Below are 16,474 nucleotides of genomic sequence, written 5' to 3' on the forward strand. Positions count from 1 at the left end.
GCATAATAGACCTGTCTAAAAAGCAACACTAAACTGGGCTGACTGATTTCACAGTAAAGTGACTTAATGTTACTCAATTTTTTTCTTTCAGAACATAACACATCTAACAACAATTCTGGGAATTTCAAATCATATTGTCAATAAGACACAACTGCTTTGTTATAAGGTTGATTTTATTGAAATATATTAAGAAGAACAGCCATTGTTCTGTGTTAAAAAGTCTCTTCTTTCATTAATGCACAGAGGATTTACACATATGATTCAAGTGAAAGAGATTTGGATAGATCCCTGTGTATCTATAGGAAATAATTTCTTATAGCCTTCTTATAGCCTTCAAATAGCTCAGCATAATTTTATTTCAGGTATGCGAATAGTTTCACAGACTATGGTGCAAGATCAAGGAGTAAATGACTAACAGAGACAGATGGACTCATGTTAGATTGTAAATAAAATTAATTATTAAAATACTTTTTAATTAAAATATTTTTTGCAATCAAAATGAGGAGGAAGAAACAAATTTATCACATTTCTTTGTTTATTTAATATGAAATATGAAGCACCGAAGTTCAGGATTAAAACACACACATAAATATTTTCATCTTATAAAGTATTCATTAAATAGCACACTAGCAATTAGATTACTTCATGCTGAAGTATTTTAAGAAACTATTTTAATGAAAGATCATTCTCACCCCCAAGTTGTATTTTTGTGGCAGAGTAGTCCCCAGTGTCATACCTTAAACAGGCAGTGAGAAAGCTGTATTTTTTAAATGCTGGTTTACATTAATGTTGATGATGTGTCTTTAATTAAATATCTTTCTTTAATGTTACCTGAAAATTGGTACTACTATCTGGCCATGTTTCTGAAGAACAGATAAAAGTATCACCATATAAAAAGGAAAATCAATTTGTATCTTACTGTGACTGTAACTTCACTGCTGCCTAAAAAGCAATAAAATGGTTTTGATTTTTGTGAAAGAACTAAAGACTAGCACAAAGCTACTTAAAAGATTGAATTCAATATATGGCTTACTGAATTGACTTACTTCTATAAATCTTACTTGCACTTTTTTTAATACTGAAAGTATCAATTCATAAAATTCAGTGGTCGCTATTAGCTCTTCCTAACACCATAATCTATTTCCTGAACATTTTTATATGTACCTCACCAATGTAAAATCCACTTATCTACCAAAATATATAAAAATTGATGGATGTTAGTCAAGTACAGTTTCTGAGCTACAGAGGCAGTAGAAATATTTGAAATAAGGAAGATTTTCCAGACAGTAAAGACTTATTGATGTCCACAAACCTGTTTTGCTAGATATTACAAGTATAGACTCAAAATTATGCAGGTTATTCCCATTTACATATGTTAGCGAGGTAGGAAGAGACATTGTGTTATAGCACCACAGAGGTGCACAATAATGTTGTGTAAATTCAAAATCAGTGAAACTACTATGTACATACCCTTATGCAGCTGAGAAGAGTAAGACCCTGCAATGAATAAGCAGTTTGCCACGATCTGTTGATCAAAGACAGTACAGCCACAAAAAATAATTTCACTGTGATTCACAAATTTCTGTCAAAATCTGACTCTAACATGCCCTTTGTGTCATTACTCCCTCACCACAAGTGGTTTCAAAAGCCTACTACTCTTTATCCTGCTGGATAGATACTCCTTATCCTACTGCCTACACAGTCTGTTTCAGGCATTAGCACTCAGCACCAGCATCACAGTGTTGCTTCCCGCTCCCTCTGGACCCAAGTGCTGTTCAGGGGAGTATTGTAACTTCCAAATAAGGTATTTGCCGGAACAAAAGTGAGAATGTTTCAACCATTTTTATGTCTTCCTTGGTGTGGAGCTGTTTTTTAGGAAAAAGCTGCAAAGTGAAGAAACTGAAAAATTGTGTGCCAGCATCTAGGCCACTGAAGGTGAGGAAAAGATGGGGCTTCAGCTGACTTTACCTTGAGTTACAGGAGGTTATGGGTGAACTCTTTATCTACCACCAGCTATACTCCCTACACTGGTTGATATAAAATCATCTCTGATTTCACTTCCATCAGGATTTAAGAGCTACATGAAATGAGACATACACAGTTTGGGGGTTGTTGGTTTTTTTTGTGCCCACATTAAACTAACCATTTCTTCCACTCTGCAAAGAAAGAAGAAAAAAAAAAAAAAAGGCAATAAAAACACAGCAAAAAATCCTTTATTCTACCCCACTGAAAAGGAACAGTCAAGAATACATTATCAAATCTGAATGAAGGGTTACTAGTCCCAATGAGGGGATGTAGTAGTTTTGTAGGTGTCATAGTTTCTAGGAACCAAATGTTTGAGTAGGAATTCTGGTCCTGATCAGAAACTGTAGTCTAGACAAAATTATTGCCAGCATTAAATGTAAATCAACAAAATAGAAAATAAGGAGTTGTGTTTCAGCATTGTATATCTGAGTCAAAATGCTTCCCAGACTAGTCTTTTCTCTGTATAGTACATGCACAATCCTTTTCCTCACAGCTGTACTTAAAAAGCATTCAAGCCAACACTGTTTTATGACTTGTCCTAGCCCACATTCAAGTATCTGTTCAACATTTATCATCACTTGCACACAGCCTGTCAGAGGTATTTTCGATTAAAATGGAAAACTGAACTCATTAAAAAAATCAGCGAAGGCCAATAAGATGTGTATAATGTCCCTTGAAATGGTGTTGTTATGAAGATCAAGTTGTCACTATTCCTTAAGCTACATCTTTCCTTCCCTTATTGTTTGAAAGTCCCAATAACAGCATATTGGAAACATCTGACTCCTGGAAAAATGGAGAGGTAGCATTATTTTTGGAATGCCCTTCTAGGTACAAATACTATGTCTTCATCAGACTATAATAAATTGCTTAGCTTTCATTACATGGTCTTACACTTCAAAAGTTGCACAGGGTTATATATATATGTACTACTTTCATCGATCTTGTATTTACAGAGGTGCAGTTGAGCAACGTAGATCTTAGTTTTTAAAAATCTTTTGCCTCTCTGAAATCTGTAAGCAAATTAGAAGCAGACATTTGCCTGGTTTCTGGAGATATTATCACACCCCTCTTTTCTGCAATTCAAGTCAAATGCAAGCTTAAAAAAAATTCAATAACATTTGGACAAGTGCTATGTAGTTTCTAATTAATGAAGGTAGTTCGCGCTAAAATATCTTAAGATTGCTGAAGGCACAATTTGATTGCTGTCTGTTCCAGTATAATTTTCTGTTCCTATGTGATTTGAAGGCTCTTTCCTCTTTAATATAAAGTATAATATTTTAGTCAATGAACTTTAAAATTCAAAACTATTACCTGTTTGTTCAAAGAAGTATGATAAACCAGCAATAAGGAAAAAATCTTAATTTCTTGGGAAAAACAAACATTCTTATTCCCTATAGATAGGTAACAGGGATTACAAAGCTTCAGCATCTTTTCTGTCTGATTCTGGAAGTAGCATATTATCTGTTACAGCTGGAACTATCTGCTGGCACGCCTGTAATACACAGCACCATGAAACAGTGGAACACTGTCTAATGGCCTTATTGACAAATATACATTCCAAAGCTCTGTTGCCTAAGGAAAACATTGGCTGGGCTTTAATTACATCAATGTACCATATTCAACGTGGAAAAGAATTGTCTTTTTAAGGACATGATTGTACTGACACAAGCAAATGGAAATATACATTTTAAGAAGAATCCATCCCATGGGGTTAGCACAGTGGCCCCTAGATCCTGGAAAACTGAGTACCAATCACAAGTCAAAATAGACTTGGTTCCATACGTTTGCTGCTTACTTCAACAAGCCACTGTTGGACTGTACTCCCAGAGCACTATCACTATTAATACTATCAACAACACTGATTAGGGGGTGTCTATAATCTCTGTCTGCAGGTGACTGCTGATGAGGCAGTCTCAAGCACACATTCACCCACTGCAGTGAGGGGTGGCTGGGCAGGGGTGTATATAAGCAGCAGGCAAGATCAGAGCTCCCACAACAAAGCAACCAGAGGTACCCCTGGGATGAGATGGGACAGCTCACTTTACTGTGATGCTAGTATAGATGGATAAAAGTTCTTGAGAAAGGACAGGATGGGAAAACAAATATGGGACAGTGGTTGCCCTCTATGTGAAGGAGAAGCTCAGACTCATGGACCTCTTGTATGGGACTAGCTCAGTGACAGCTTGTGGGTCAGATCAGAGGATGTGGGTCAGATCAGAGCCTGTGATGGTAACGTCTTGGAGGGAGCGTATTACCAACCACCCGATCAGTGTGGGGAAGCGCATGAAGCCTTCTTTAAACAACTCAGCCTGGAGAAGAGAACTTGGCTTTGGAGGGAAGCCCCCCGGTATCTACAAGTTCATCAGGAAGATAGAGCTAGAGTCTTCACAAAGCCTGTTGTGTGTGCTGGAAAGATGGATGGCAACGAGCAGAAATTGAAATGAGAGGTTCAGATTGAATATAAGAACCTTTTTTCCTATAACAACAGTCCAGCAGCTAAACAGGTTGCTTGAAGACATGCATTCTCCATCTTGGAAGTCTCCAAGACCATACTGGATAAGGCCGTACCCTCAAAAACTATGAGATCACAGCTGACCTTGATTTGAATAGGAGGCTGGCCTAGAAAACTCTTGAGATATCATCACCCTGAGTTACTCTATGAGCCTGTAAAAGCGGTCTGTTTCTACAGTTTCATCTACTTCACAGCAGATATAATAGCTTAGCCACTCTCCATCATCTTTGAAAGGCCATGGAGAAGAGGACACGTGCCTGAGGACTGGTGAAAATCCAATGTCACTCCAGTCTTCAAGAAGGAGGACCCAGGAAACTACAGGCCAGTCAGCCTCACCTCCATCCTTGGAAATGTGATGGAACAGCTCATCCCAGAGGCAATCTCTGAGCATGTGGAGGAAAAGAAGGTTATCAGGAGTACACAACATGGGTTCATCAAGGGGAAATTATGCCTGACCAACCTAATAGCCTTCTATGCTGGAAAGACTGGCTGGGTAGATGAGGGGAGAGCAGTGGATGTTGTCTACCTTGACCTCAGCAAGGCTTTTGACACTTGTCTCCCATAACACCCTCATATGTAAGCTCAGGAAGCATGGTTAGATGAGTGGACAGTGGGGTGGAACTGAGAACTGGCTAAGTGGCAGAGCTCAGGGTGTTGTGATCAGTGGCACAGTCTTGCTGGAGGCCTGTAGTTCATATTGTTCCCCCAGGGGTCAGTACTGGGTCCAGTCCTGTCCAACTGATTCACCAGTGCCCTGGATGAAGGGACAGTGTCCCCTCAGCACGTTTGCTGGTGACACAGCACTGGGAGGAGTGGCTGAGACCCCAGCAGGCTGCGCTGCCATTCAGCGAGACCTGGGCAGGCTGGGGAGCTGGGCGGAGAGGGACCTCATGGAGTTCAGCAAAGGCAAGTGGAGGGTCCTGCCCCTGGGCAGGAATAACCCCCCGCACCAGTACAGGCTGGGGCTGGCCTGCTGGGAGGCAGCTCTGCGGGGAAGGGCCTGGGAGCTCTGGTGGGCAGCGAGGTGCCCATGGGCCAGCAGCGTGCCCTGGTGGCCAAGGCCAGTGGGACCCTGGGGTGCATCAGGAGGATCATGGCCAGCAGGTGGAGGGAGGTGATCCTGCCCCTCTGCTCTGCCCTGGTGAGGCCACATCTGGGGTGCTGTGTCCAGTGCTGGGCTCCCCAGTTCTAGAGAGACTGGGAACTACCGGAGAGGGTCCAGTGAAGGGCTACAAATATGATGAGGGGACTGGAACTCCTTCCTTATGAGGGAAGGCTGAGAGAGCTGGGCCTGTTTAGCCTGGAGAAGACAAGACTGAGAGAGAAGGGATCTTACCAATGCCTGCAGATGTCTGAAGGGTGAGTGCCAAGAGGATGGGGCCAGGCTTTTTTCAGCGGCACCCCGTGACAAGACAAGAGACAATGGGCACAAAGTGCAACACAGGGAGTTCCACCTGAATATGAGGAAGAACTTCTTTCCTTTGAGGGTGGCAGAGCCCTGGCACAGGCTGCCCAGAGAAGCTGTGGAGTCTCCTTCTCTGGGGACATTCAAAACCTGCCTGGACACGATTCTGTGCAGCCTGCTCTGGGTGACCCTGCTTTAACAGGGGGTTGGACTAGATGATCTCAAGTACCCTCCAACCCTGACCATTCTGTTATTCAGTGATTCACAATTGTAAAAGCCTTTGTAGTAATGCGCCATAGGAATATGGCGCATATGGTACTTGTTATGCCCCTTCTGTATCATACTTTTCAACACAGGAGACCGTATAATAGAAAACAGAGCAGCTCTGAAGGCATGAATACTACAGATTTTATTATCAGGGAGACCAGAAGAGTCTTTTCAGAATACAGAAAAGAAGTATGAAAGATATACGGTGGTCCAGAGCTCCAGGGTTTGCAGTGCTTACCCCAAATGAACTGTTGACAGCCAGTGTGAAGTTCATACAGAACCCAGAGGTACATGGATTTTACAGGCCAATACACTGCAGTGAAGAAAGCCTTTGATCATTCATGTCAGCAGCACATGTAGCTTTTCAAGACTGATTCAAAGGTCAGTGGTCTTAACTGAAGTGATTGATATTCATGGCTGATGTTAATTGGAGTCTTTGATTTTCATGGACAAGGATTAAATTCCATTGCTTTTACTGGTCTAAAGGGAGCCATAGAAGATGAGGTAACACAAGTTTTTTTAGTTAAACTTCCAAAAATGCAAAGTGTTTATAAATAGTGTCAGTTTTCCACTTAAATTACAAAATTGGACAAGCATTTAAATATAGAAACAGAAAAAAAAAAAAATCATAGTGGAATCCAGATTTGTTTGAAAGATCTCAGAAAACCACTGGGAGACAGAGTTCCCAAATTCATGTTTATACATTTCAATTTGTAACACTTTTTTAAAAAAATATCAGTGTTGGGCACATAGGACTATAATTTAAAATTACATTTAAATAAAATAATGAAGTAGAAGGTATTAATTGACTATAAAACATAAAAATAGGGAAGAAGGGAAAGAAGGAAAAGTGATTAAAGTGGCAGCAGGGACAGCATTATCTCTGGGAATAACAACAAAACTGATGACCAGTAATTTCATAAGGAACACTTTCTTCATTATTTTTACTGAAATAGCAGGTACCACAAACACTGACCCCACTGTACTTCGTGTTTTCCCTTAAATGCCAAAACGGCACAGAGTAACTGCTCAGAGACCGATTTTGTCTTTAAGCAGCAAAGGTATTTATTTCATGCAACGTTGGGGAGCTAGCCGATTCGCACCGGACAAACTAGCTCCCCAGTTTTCAGTGAAAAGTTAGGTATTTCATACAGTTTTGTGAGAGGTTACACAACATCTTTACCTACATACTCATTTAATTCTGACACCTAAACATTCCATTCACAATTGGTAGATTCTAGGTGGAGTAGACCTTTCAATTTTCTTTGTTCAATGATTTCCTGACTTGATGGTCTCCTTATCTCCTTCAGGTGCCCACCTTATCTTTCCTAATTATTCAGAGTACATTCCTTTCTCAACACAAAGAGCATCACCCAGATCATTGTACCAAATTCATCCAGACTAATCTTTTTTCTAAGACCTTGTTCTGTTTCATTCCCCACTTTTCTTAAGACTTACGATTTCTTTGGTCAAGTTCAAAGACAAAGGGCTTTGGTAGATATGTATCATTGTCCATATTATTTGTGTTCTTCTAACTATGGCATTTAGTTTATACCACAGACAGATGTTCAAAAAGGATAGTAGGATTGTTGCTTCAAATGTGTGACGTGCGGAATTAGACTTTATAACTCGAAAGTTATAAAGTAGGTATGTTTATTGCGCGCAGATGCACGGGGGATCGCTCCTCCACAAGCGTGCATACCCGAAGTGACGAACCATCCCACATTTATACAATGAAACAAATGAATATTCAATTAACGCCTATACATATTCGTTACCTAAACCCTGCTTCGTATGTTAATTAGCTTATCAGTCCGTTTCCTGGAATGTGGTGGTCTTGCAGGTTTGTAGGTGATTCATGTTCTTGTGACCATCCAATCTTCTCCAGCAAGGAGACTTAGCACTCCCTCCCTCTAGATAGCATTTGAATGTCTCTCATCTTTTCTCATTCTCTTTTAAATAGCCCCTTTGTTAGAGAAAGAAGGGCAGGCGTCTCCCCGTCTCCCCTTTGTTAGAGGAAGAGGGGCAGGCGTCTCCTCAAAACCTGTAGTTGTCTCCTCAGAGCTGTGTGCCTATGTGACCAGACACCGCACCCATGACTAGTCACCATACCCACATTCCTGAGTAGACATTTACAATCACAGTCGGTGTTAAGCGTCCCCATTTCACACTATTTCTCCATATCATGTGATTAGTATGGGATGTATTAAATAGTGGAATACTTGTGTTGCTTTAGGATAATGTCCTGCGAAGATCTCCCACCAATAATGTTCTCCTACTTGTTCTGCATTGGCTAAGGTAGATTTTATATTTTCAGAGTCACATTTTACCTGCCAAAGCATGAGTTGGGCCATGCTGTTTACTTCTTGGACCAGTTTTTCTATGTCAGGGTGTCTGAGCATTGCTTTAAAGAGACTAATGTTCATGCCTATCATACCTATTTAGGTACATCGTGATACAGGGTATAGTCAGCTTCAATTAAATGTCTAGTAATTACAGGAACAACATAAAGTCACAGCCTATAATTCTAGTAATATTACACACACAAAAATTGGTACCATTCGCTATTTCATGACAATTATCAATATTAATGTTAACACAAGAAGTTCAAACACATGCACATCTATTTCCTACGTAAAACACATTTATGATTGGGCTTCAATATGTGGAAACATTTCAAAAGTACACATACCATTTTTAATATCTAAGCATAAATCTTCATTCTCTATTACTGCATTTTCCCATATGTATCCCAGTCGTTCTCTGGGGATACATGCCTCAGTGCTAATCAACTGCCATTTGCCTTTGGTCTGATCATAAATTGGCCAAACATTATGGTCCATGGGTCTGACAATGACTTCCTAGTGTCAAAACAGGAAAGATTGTTCTTTTGCTGCACTAATTGTGAGTACATATGCTTCAAGTTATTCATGTTGTGGGGTGTAGGTGAAGTTTACTAGTTGCCACCAAGCCTGGTGATCTTTTTCAAACTGAGTGGTGAGGCTGGTTTTGGCTATTATTCCCCCCCCCCCCCCCTTTTTTTTTTTTTTTTTGAGATAGTATTCCTGATGTTCCTTCCTTCAATATTCCTGCAGCTATGGATTGTACCCACTGCTGAGTTTGGATACATTGGATGGAAAGTGCAACCTTTTTGTTAATGCCCCCAGTATAGTCAACAATTTTTGTGAGATCTTTGGCTGTGTGATTAGCTACTAATGTTAATAATCTGATTGCCAATGACTGAATTTCTGCTAACATGAACATAGATGATCTCAATGGAACTTTTAAGCTTTCTCAGGTCCGAAGTGACAGCAGTTTGTTGACTAGTACTTCTTGGTCTATGGTATTTAACACACCCAATCCTGTGTCAATCCATCCTTTAAGACTTTGTTATATATAGGGTTGGCAACCCTTTTGTATGTGAGATGTATTTGTCTGGACACTTATCTAAAGTCTTTTTAGTGAATAGGTAGGATCTAATAGTAGCTTTTGCTCATTTGATCGTCTAATTACACGAAGGTTAGATTATGGATATTTTCACATCTCGTATAATGAGTTGTAGGTGCATCAGTTGTCCCAATAAATGGTTAGACAGCTGTTTCAATAGGTAGCTTAGTAGTAGGACTTTCTTCAAGCTTAATGATAAACATTTCAGAAGCACCTCTGTCTTTGCTAGCCCATAAACACATAATTGAAACTTATTGATCTAACAATAGTTTAAGGTCCCACTAGGCTTTGTTTCTTTATCCTCTTTAACACTATCCCATAGGCAAGAAACTGGTCCTTTTTTTTTTTTTTTTTTTTTTTTTTTTTGCAAACATTATTGTCTATATCTTCCATATGACTAAATGTAAGTGACTGGTTTTTCATAGGTGTTATTAGCTTGACTTTTTTTGTCTCTTATCCTATTATATTAACACCTTTAATGAATTCTGAGTCTTATTCCAGTCTTGATGTGTATATGATTTGTTGTTAAATAAAACTTAAATGGCTAGACCTGGATTAGGCTCTAGGTTCATTGAGAGCAGTGTGCCTAACCCATGGAAGTGATCTGATAATTTGTGCATCAGACCATGGCCATTCTAAAATGGGAGCTTGAGATGAAGTAATACTTATCAAAAGTCCAAGAATCGGCATTGGGAAGGCTTGAGTGCAGGTGCTCCTCCTCATTCGGAAGTCCCTGGTTTCTCTGTTTTCTTGGGAGTTTTCTTTACTCCGGAGTAGTGAATCCAAGTGGGTTGCTCCTTTATCCATACTGCTGTGAACGTAGTTAGTAACACCTGGAAGGGTCTGTCCCACTTTTCTTGCAGAGGGTTTCCTGAAAAATTCTTAGCATATACCCAATCACCAGGACTAAATGGATGCAGTTTATAGACAGGTTGCTTAGGCTGGTGTTCTAATACTACTGTAGAATTTTTATTGAATTGCTTCCCTACAGTTACAACATAAATCATACACATACTGTTACCTATTTGATCTAGAGTTTCACTATTTATAACTTGTATCACATAGACTCTTCCATACAAGATTTCAAATGGGCTCAGCTTCTCTTTTGATCATGGTTTGACCCTCAGTCTGATTAGAGCAATAGGTAAAGCTTGATACCAATATAAATTTGTTTCTTGGCATATTTTGGCAATTTATTGTTTAATAAGATGGTCCATTTTTTCTACTTGCCCACTTGCTTGGGGTCTGTGGGGTGTATGCAGTTGCCAATTGATTTTTAATGTTTTACTTATTGCTTATACAACTTGTGCACAAAACTGTGAGCCCCTGTCCGAAGAGATTACTGCTGGAAACCCAAATCTCGGTACCATTTCTTATAATAGTACTTTGGTTACTTCATTAGCTTTATTGGTTCAGCAAGGGAGTGCTTCAGGCCACCCTGAAAAGACATCTGTCATGACCGGCACGTATTGAAACCCCCCTTTTCTTGGGAGTTCTGAGAAATCAGTTTGTCACTGTTGCCCTGGACAATTTCCTTTTCCATTTGTCCCAGTCTGATTGATGTTCTCCCTACAATTTTGTCGATCTAAATATTTATACTATGAGTCAGTGCCCCAATGGGTCTTATTTTCTTCCTTCCTGGATGACCCTCTTATAATATAGGGGGCCATTCCTCACATCAAGGTCTGGCATGGCATATGTTCCCACCGCTCAGCACCTACTGGGTTGCAGCCAACAGCGGAGCTCAAGATTCTTCTTGGTGGCAGAGGCCAACCCAGTCTTGCCCTTGACTATGGTAGGAGGCACTCAACCAACCTTATTCCTTGTTCTTTGCTGTCAATGCAGAGTTTCATCTGCGCATCCCATAACAAGTCACTGTCATGGTAAAACACACAGATTTACATTAGTAGAACTACTACATAGTGTGTTTTATTTCATTTTTTATGCCAATATCCCCCACAGCCCTGCTGACCAAGGGATATTGTTTTATCCAGATTAGGCAGGCCCCCCCTTATCATTTTTACTGTAACAGGCAAAGCATTTTTCACCTTACCTGGAATTTATTCCCAGATATACCTGGTCAAAGATTTCTTTTACTTCAGGGAGGTCCTCTTTTCCACTCTTCTGTTGAATTAAAGATAAGCTCAAGATTTCAACCTGGTCAAAGATTTCTTTTACTTCAGGGAGGTCCTCATTTCCACTTTTCTGTTGAATTAAAGATAAGCTCAAGATTTCAATTAATTGATCATCTTTAACATTTCGTTTCATTTCTCCTTCTTTAAATGTCTGGATGTTGTGAAAAATCTCATCCCAACAAAGATTTTGGTTAATTTAGCATTCTTATTTGTTTTCTTAATTTGTACTTTAAAGGTTTCAGGATGTTTTTTCCTGGTGGCCAGCAGCACCCACAACTGTAACAAATTCTTTTCTTACTGAAGTTTAACACCAAATAAGTTGCTTCTGTATCCACTAAAAAAATTGCACTTTATTTTTCTCTAGTCCGTAGCTTTAATTTAATCAGTGGACCCACTAGAGTAGATTCCCCAGAGTAGATTCCTCAGGTCCAGTCAGTCTAGTTCTAATCCAGTCACCAGAACCCCTTGATGATTCTTCAGTTTAGGGCAATCTCCCTTCCAGTGTCCACTTTCCCTACAATATGCACACTGATCCTGGCTCACAGGAGAGGGATTCACTCTTTCACTTCTGCCTGACATTCCTCCTCTGCCAGTTTAGCAGGACCCAGCTCTTACCTATCACTGTTCCCTGTTCCTTCTATTAGCTTTTCTACATCAGGATTACCTAGTAACAATCAACTCGAACCTTTATCTAGTCCTATTAGACCATCCAGATAGTCTTTCACAACCAACTTCCAAGCGTCTATAGTTCCCATCAAAGATTCACCTTTATTGTAGTCAGAGGCTCTGGCCCCATTGCCCGCCCTGAAGGGGCCAGTTAGCGGTCCTGTTGTACTGCAAATGCTGCAGCGATTGGGGTAACATTTTCAGGTCCTTCTGTCCCATTGTCAGCAACAGCAACCCCCTCCTCCTCACCCTCAGAAGGATTCGGGGCAGGAGATGCTGTTCCTGCTCTGCAGGTTACACAAGCCTGCCTTTGCAACAGCACTTCTGCTTTAACTCTTTCTTACCCTGAATGCACATCTGCTACTTGTTGCTTTAAGTCTGTGTTCTTATGTATCCTGCCTTTGTAGGCAAACAGAAAACACCCTGTCATGCGTCCAGCAGGACTCAGTCACACCTTCGAGCGGGTATGGGGGTTTGTACAAACTTATCCCAATACTTTAAAACTTTCATAATGTGATAAACGCAGTCATGATTCATGTAAAAAATAGAATGTACTGTGATAAGTGTAATTGTTGTACCCTGTGTAAATCTGGGACCTGTATCGCAGTTGTGGTGAGTGGGCGCGTGTGGTTCTCCTTTAAGACAATGTGATGGCTTCCCCTTCCCCTGAGTCAATCGATGCCTGGAAAGGCCTGCCAAAGGAGATAAGGAAAGTGAAACCATCCAGAGAAGGCCTGTGGAAGGAGACAAAGACCTTGAGATTTGAAAAAGCGCGCCAAAGGAGAGCCAATAGGAGGAGAAGGCATACCCTAACAACCCAATGGGGAAAGAGCAGGACGAACATCCGGCGAGAAGAGATCGGTCAAGATCCGGGGATAAAAGATGCTGCTTTTAGGACTCAGGTGTGCGTGTAGTGGAACTAATTGAGTTCTTCGTGCACCCACTGCTGTTTTTGCTTATTGTTTCTCAACCTAAATTGATTGAACCCCAAATAAATTTGGTTTAATTGTTATCGTTTATAACAATAAGGTCCTTGACTCCCCACCCCCTGCTTCAGGTCCTACATTAGTGCAAGTTTTTATCTTACAATGTGCTTCATTCTGGTTGCTCCACAGGAGGAACCACAACCTGAGCTCTCTTCTTTTTTTTTTTTTTTTTTTTTTTACAAAACATAGCAGTCATATATTACACAAAAAATTCAACAAGAACATCTTTCTAGTTTAGGTCTCAGTTTTTCCCTGTCCTTTTCTACAGCCATAATCAAAGCATCAGGTGGTGTTGATCCCACACTCCTTCTGCCACACAAACATATCTCCATACATTACTTCATCCCACTTTTGTTCTCTATGGAGAAACAGACTAAGCTGTAAAATTGTGTTGTAATTAAGACTTCCTTCGGGTGGACATCTTTCACTATCACCTAATGTATACAGAGGCCACCAATTCTGACAATACTTTTAAAATGTCTTTTTGTTCAAATTTCCACTGGGAATTCCGCCAAATTCTTTCCAATGCTTCAAAATACATCCCAGAGGTGTTTTGGTATATATTTCTTTGCTCAGTCTGCCCCCCATCTTCCTAATAAGTCTGATATATTTGTCTACAATGTATTATTATTACTGGAGGCACTGTACTTATCTCAGAACATACACCACAGTTCAAGACCTCTATTTAACCTTATTTCTTGGTCTTTTTGTGGTTGTTTTTGGGGGGGTTTTGGGGTTTTTTTTTGAGTGGGGGAAGGACATAATATATCTTTAGACACTTGCCACGTTTTGCTTGATATACAGGCAGCACCTATGACACTAAGGGCAGAGGCTAGTTTGTGTTTTTCCCAAATTATGTTAGTTCTAATGTTTTGTTCAGTTTCCCGTTCTAATTTCTAATTATGCATTCCAACACTCAATATGTTGATTTTTCAATTGCTTTGTCTGTCTCTGGCCGACCCTCTCACGGGAAACACAGACACGCAGATCAGGGCTCCCCACTCACTTCGTAGTTACACTGCGTCTCCCACACACACCGCACTCTGCGGGCAGCCCTCAGTCACACAGGCAGGGTGTTACACAGTACTGTGCACTTACATACAACTCCAGTAATGCTGACAGTTGGCGTTATCACACAAAGTATGTATTTCAATGAGCAATTGCCAAAAACCAAATTCTATTTTTTTTTTTTCTGGGCCTAAGCAGCATGTGGAGTTTTCAGCTATTTGCCTAAAATTACCAGATTTTTTAAGTTTTTTTTTTCCACACGATTCATAACTCTAATTTTGAACATATATCAAGACAACACATAAAACAAACAAGACACAGAGCGCTATTTCAGTTGTTATGTTCCAGGAATTCCCCAAATCTTAAGATACCCTAAAGGAAGTTTTCAGCTTCCGAAATCTTAAGACAATCAAAACCAAATCTTAAGACACCCTAAAGGAAGTTTTCAGCTTCCCAAATCCTAAGACAATCAAAACCAAATCTTAAGACACTCTAAAGGAATTTTTCAGCTTCCCAAATCCTAAGACAATCAAATAGAGCTATTACCCTTTTCAGAAGGCATCCCTTCTCTCAACCCTGTGAGATGGCGTCCCGTGTTTCATCTTATAGGTTAAAATCAACTCTTAAGACACCCTAAAGGAAGTTTTTAGCTTCCTAAATCTTAAGACAATCAAATATTCAAAACAAAGAATAAATATAAATACCTTTTATGTTGTGCAGAAGTCCATGTCCACCTGTGTGGGAAGCCAAGGAGTAGGGGAGTCTCCAGTCGGGGGTCCTGAGGGTCCCCAGGCCCCTGGATTCTAGCACCGGCCAAGAGTTCTCCTGCCTGGGTCACCAAATTGATGCCAAAATGGCACAGAGTAACTGCTCAGAGACCAATTTTGTCTTTAAGCAGCAAAGGTATTTATTTAGTGCAACATTGGAGAGCTAGTTCATCTGGTGCAAATCAGCTAGCTCCCCAACATTGTACAAAATAAATACCTTTGCTCTTAAAGACAAAATTGGTCTCTGAGCAGTTACTCTGCCGTTTTGGCATTGCTCTTGATGTCTTAAAGAGCTTACAGTCTGAGACAATGTGTGAACACAAATGAAAGAGGTATCAGTGGAGGAGCTACAAATCTTTCAAGAAAGCTAAAGCTGATTGTTACGTGTTGTCCCTAACACAGTAACTGATGTAATTTCTAAGAATCAGATTGTGTGGTCTTTGCAAACTAATTGCAAGATTTGGTCCTAAATGGATTAATTTTTAAAGCTTGTACCCCAAATGATAGAAAACATAAATAAACATATAGGAAATATTGTGGTTGTTGATAATACTATGGCATATTTGCAAAGCATTCTGGAGTACTCAGAAAAAGAGCTAATATGAATGTTGTATAGTGTTATGCCTTCCCTTAAGGTACCAATGTGTTTACTGAAAGGCACTGAACCTTTTTATTGGAACAGAAAGATCAAAACCTTTTTTTGGGATGTAGAAACTGCAAACCAAATCAAAGTCATTGCCTTTCCTTTTTCCAGTTTCTCCACATTTGCCATTTATTTGCCTGTAAAGAGAATGCAACTCAGAAATACAAAAAGAATTCCTCTGTTCCCATAGAGAGTTTCAAAAGAAAACTTGCTTTTAAAATGTAAATCAGCCACTGTGTTAATACGACAAAAACAAAACAAAACAAAACAAAACAAAAAAAAAACCCACAAAAACAAAACACCCACAGGTGGAGGGAGGCATATAAAAAAAAAAAAGAAACTAAAAGATAAAATACAATAAAATACAATACCTCTTATTATTAGCTAAGGTAGAATGCAAAGGGATCAGTAGATATGAAAATATGCAGTATACAAATTCTCCAGCAGGCTCTGATCCTCTGATGAATAGAAATATGTCTGGTGTTTCTGAAAAGAATGTGAATACATCAGATGGCTCAAGTTATGTAAAAGTAATTTGTGAATCTTGGAACCTGTCGATTGATACACAAATCATATATACAGTAAAGCAATCCATCTATTATTTATGGCTGTA

Source organism: Falco punctatus, assembly GCF_963210335.1.
Source record: "Falco punctatus genome assembly, chromosome: 5".
NCBI lineage: Eukaryota > Metazoa > Chordata > Aves > Falconiformes > Falconidae > Falco > Falco punctatus.